This window comes from Mandrillus leucophaeus, unplaced genomic scaffold, assembly GCF_000951045.1.
Source record: "Mandrillus leucophaeus isolate KB7577 unplaced genomic scaffold, Mleu.le_1.0 Scaffold268, whole genome shotgun sequence".
In the NCBI taxonomy this organism is placed as follows: Eukaryota; Metazoa; Chordata; class Mammalia; order Primates; family Cercopithecidae; genus Mandrillus; species Mandrillus leucophaeus.
Window position 1 is genome coordinate 879,879 of NW_012102787.1, and position 4,814 is coordinate 884,692.

Sequence of the window (4,814 nt, forward strand, 5' to 3'; positions counted from 1 at the left end):
TTTTTTTTTTCTTGTAAATTTGTGTAAGCTCTTTGTAGATTCTGGATGTTAGCCTTTTGTCCGATGGATAGATTGCAAAAATTTTCTCCCATTCTGTAGGTTGCCTGTTCACTCTGCCAATAGTTTCTTTTGCTGTGCAGAAGCTCTTTAGTTTAATTAGATCTCGTTTGTCAATTTTGGCTTTTGTTGCCATTGCTTTTGGTGTTTTAGTAATGAAGTATTTGCCCATGCCTATGTCCTGAATGGTATTGCCTAGGTTTTCTTCTAGGGTTTTTATGGTTTTAGGTCTTACCTTTAAGTTTTTAATCCAAATGTGGTATTTTCTTTGGAATCTGTGTTTCAAATAGCCAAGGAGTGATTTGCAATTTCCTCTCCCTATCGTCTGATTTATAAAAGGAATGTAGTAATATTATGTTCATAGAATAGTAATGTGCATGGAGTAGGAGTTTATCTTTGAAAATGTAAATTGCAAAATCATTTTCTTAGCAGTGAAAGATGTTAATATGGGGAATACAGCTTTGGAATTCTCCATGTCCTGAACTTAGTTAGCAGACATGTCATTCTCCAGTGTAGACAAAAGCTGATTACTAATAACTAAAGACGGTTATGGTGGGCTTGTGGGGTTATGAGTACCTTTTTATTTTTCTATTGAACATTTTCTATGTTCTTAATATATTATAATTAAAAATAGTGTATTTTTCATTTTTAAAAGCACTGCAGTTCCAGTTAAACCTCCAATTCCATGTATTATGGGAAGGTACAGATATATAAATCCTTCCTAGATGCAACTTAAAAAAATAACACACAAATTGAGTATCAGGAACCTTACGATGTTTTGCTCTCCTCTCAGTTCCACCTGTAAACACCTTTCAGAGGAAAAGGCTACAAATCCATTTAAGCAATTGAAGTCATTTTTAAAATATTTTCCCCTAATATTTGACAAATTAAGCTTGAAACTGGCCAGGTATGGTGGCTCACACCTGTAATCCCAGCACTTTGGAAGGCTAAGGCAAGAAGATCACTTGAGCTTAGGAGTTTGAGACCAGCTTGGACAACATGACAAAACCCTGTCTCTATAAAAAATACAAAAATTAGCCAGACGTCGTGGTGCATGCCTGCAGCCCCAGCTGCTCGGGAGGCTGAGGTGGGAGGATTGCTGTAGCCCGGAAGGTTGAGGCTGCAGTCAGCCGTGATCATGCCACTGCACTCCAACCTGGGCAACAGAATGAGACACTATGTCAAAAAAAAAAAAAAAAAAGACAAAGAGGAACCCTTTTACTCTGAAACATAATTCATATGAATCAAAAACTTCTTGTGAAGAATAAATAGCATGAATAAAAACATGGTGGACTATTTTTCTGTTTGGGGGGAATTGAACTGTTTGGTTCATTTGGCCCATGGAAAGCTGACCTCTTGAATTCCCGTATGGTACACTGCCTTCCTAGGAAATATGTGGAAGTTCTAGCTGTTGAGTCCTGGCAGCCCCCATTTGTACTAGCTGCTTTTCAAGTGCTCAGTAATAGCCACATCTGACTAGTGGCTATCATGTTGGACAGTGCAGACTTGGATCATTGCCATCATGGCAGCAAGGCACTGGACATGGCAGTGCTCTGTGCCTTCCTGGGCACCAGCTGATGGATTTCTTCTTTGTTTATATTCACAGTGCAGCTGTCTGCTTCAGAAAGTGAGGGCTCCAGGAATGAGGAGAATCTTCAAGTGCTGCCTCACATTGTGACATGTCTGATCCCTTGCTCCCATCCCTGCAGCATGAACAAGGTAAGAGGTACTTTGAGGAATCAGCACTTGTATTTCCTTTACGGTACCATGATTTTCTGGAATGCATATGTCTTTCCATGATGTGAAGAGGTTGCTTCTCCTGCCAGAAGCGTTTCAGAGTTGGAGAGTCGTGTGATCCCCTACAAGCAGGGTCACAGGTGCTAGTGGCTAGTCTGACTGCGTAGTCCTTTGGAGGTGTCATTTATACTTGCCAGGGGCCTCTGAGTGGCTGAAATATTGGGTTTTAGCATAACTGCCTTGGCATGAATATTGGAATATTGAGACTCTGAGGCTAGATTTCCTGGGACTAAATATCACTTTTTCCAGATGCTAGTGTCAGTGACCCTACGCAAGTGGCCTGACTTCTTGGTTCCTCAATCTCCCCATCTGTAAAATGCTGATAATAATGATACCTACCTGATAGGATTATTGTAGGGATGAAATGAGTTACTACTTGTACCAGTGCTTAATATAGTGCCTGTCCACATTACAAGCACTTGATACATATTTACTGCTGTTGTTTTTATGTTGGGGACACTATTATCCCTTAGACATAGTTGCAAGGGAGTGTAAGGTGCATCTTTTCCATTTTTATTTATTCCCTGATTAAATTGGTGAGTGGCGATTTATTACCAGATGGGCACTATGGGAATAAACAAAGAATACAACTTGAGACATGCCTTCAGCATGTGCAGACTATCTTGGGGCAGAATAGTGAGTGTGTTCTAACAAGGTATGTACCAGAAGCTCTGGAGGCACAGAAAAAGGAACATCCAACTCTGGGGAATCTGGGAAGGACAATGTAGAGGAGGCGACATTTGAGTAGGATCCTGGATGGGAAATGGTAATTTCCTGGACAGGGAAGGTAGGGCAAGGCATTCCAGGTAAAGGAATGTGTTTAAGCACAAAAGCATATGAGAAAGCCTGGTGTGCTTAGAGACCAGCAAAGAGTTTGGTATGACTGGAGCAGGGTTTCTCAGCCTTGACACTTGATATTTGGACCAGGTAATTCTTTGAAGTGAGAGACCGTCTTCTGCATTTTAGGATTTTTTGTAGCATCCCCTTCCCTTCACTGTAATTGTGACAACCAAAAATGTCCTCAGATTATTGCCCAATGTCCCATACAGGGACAGAATTACCCCTTGGTTGAAAACTACTACGCTAGTGAAAGGTGGTCAGATATAAGTCCAGAGAAGGAGGCAAGGGCCAGATCCGATGAGCCACTAGAGGATTTAAAATGGGAGAGATGTTTCTGGAGGCCTACAAAAACAGGGGTGGTATTGTGGGCCTGTTATATGGATTATGGTAGAGTTGGACAGCACTGTTTAATGGTTTGGTTGTCAAAAGAGCATATGGGATCTCTAGACTTTAGAAATTCCATTTACCTTGTTGAAATTCTTCTACTAAAGGACACTCTTCCAGTGGTGACTTTTCTCATGGTCATTTACTCAGCCTTCTCATGGGCAGGAAGGGCCCTGGGAAGCTTCAGGGATTGGAGAAAGCTGGAAAAGCCCCCTGTGCACTTACCCTATTTTCCTAGATGCAAGTTTTATGGGAGACACTGGCCGCTTTATCCTATCTGAAGAGACCAGCAAAAAAACAAGCAGTTGTTTCTGAGGAGTTTTCGTTTGGCTGAGCTTAGCCAAAGAGAAAGAAACCAGAGCTGAGTTTTCCCACTTCAACCCCACCCCAGCTTAAACACTTGGCGTTAAGCCGCCTTTGAGAAGTGAGCTGTTGGAATACTGGAAAGTAAGCAGGTGTTCTGCCCCAGGGTCATGACTGGAGGTGGGGAGGAGGGGAGATCCATGGCTGTAAACCTCTTTTGGCTCCTAGTATTTGGAGTTTGGTGTATTGAAAAGCTAAGGCAACTTTTTGGAGATCTGTTATCAGCAAATGCAGTTTGCTGTGACAGCTCCGCCCTGAGTTTCTCCAGAGCAACCCAACATCTAATGTCATGGATTCACTCTCCACACACAGCTGGGAACCAGACTCCTCAGAAATGTCAAGTCTCAGTAGGTGTGTCTGTTGCTTGGGATATTATGTTCTGCCTGAGTGGCTCAGTACGTGCTCTATTTTATATTGTTTTAATTGAAAGTAGTGATTAGGCATGAGTGTCACCTTCATAGGTCAGCATTTTTCTTATGGCTTTCTCGGCATAAGACAAAGAATAGGTCACTCTCTGGGGAGGAAACAGCTCTTCTCAGCATAAATAAAACCAGAGAATCTCCTCCTCAATTATGGTGTTAGTTGGAGTGCTAGAAATATTGTTGTGGGTGTGACTGACGTTCTAAGTGGATTTGTTCCTAGAAAGTTGGAGACATTGGAATTGTGCACTCTCCTCTTCCTCAGACACACACTGTAATGCTCTCCTTTCTTCCTAAACCCCAGCTCACTGATGGGGCACTTCAGTTAGGGAAGTGTACGGATGGAGGGTGGCCCTGGTGTTCTAGGGTCCTTGTTATTCCTGTGAAGTGCCAGGGCGATGCTGATTGCAGTTAGACATTGACAGCTCTCTTCTGAATCCATCGTGGACCATCCCTCTAGAAAACACAGAATCCCCAAACCCCATGGCACAAAGGGATTAGCGGTTGGCTGCACTCATTTAACAGGACTACCCTGATACCTCATGAGTTCCTGTCCACCAGGTAGGGCCTTCATTCCTCACCTTCTTGCACTCCGATCTCTGCCAGGGTCTGAGGAAACACTAGAAAGGGGTGCACTTCTGGCCTTCGGATAGCTAGCATGTTGGTGTATCACTGCTGGCTGAAAACAGAAACAGAGGGCATTCCTGCGCATAAGGCCCGTCATGAATCTGCTGTCATCCCTGAGGCCAGTCTACAGGAAATATGTCAGTGTACATGGAATATGATAACAGACTCATGGGTTTACACAGAGTAGACAGCCTCATATTTATTTATTCACCTTTTAAGTTTGTAAACAGGCATTAATGGTTGTAAATTCTGAGCCTTAACATATTAAGGAAATTGTGGGGCACATATTTTCCCAGGGTATGCATTCTCCCAAACCCTCATGCAGAC

At 42.8% G+C, this 4,814-nt stretch overlaps 1 protein-coding gene across 2 annotated transcripts in view; it reads left to right on the forward strand.

The window, feature by feature from the left end:
- The window catches only part of BACH2 (BTB and CNC homology 1, basic leucine zipper transcription factor 2), a 359,621-nt gene that overhangs the window by 68,673 nt on the left and 286,134 nt on the right, over nucleotides 1–4,814 (forward strand). The window contains exon 3 of one of the 2 annotated variants that reach the window (XM_011984420.1): nucleotides 1,664–1,776. The gene's annotated coding sequence lies outside the window, so the exon portion shown is untranslated. Of the gene's footprint in view, nucleotides 1–1,655; nucleotides 1,777–4,814 lie in introns of those variants that run through there. The other variant, XM_011984419.1, reaches the window with a different exon arrangement.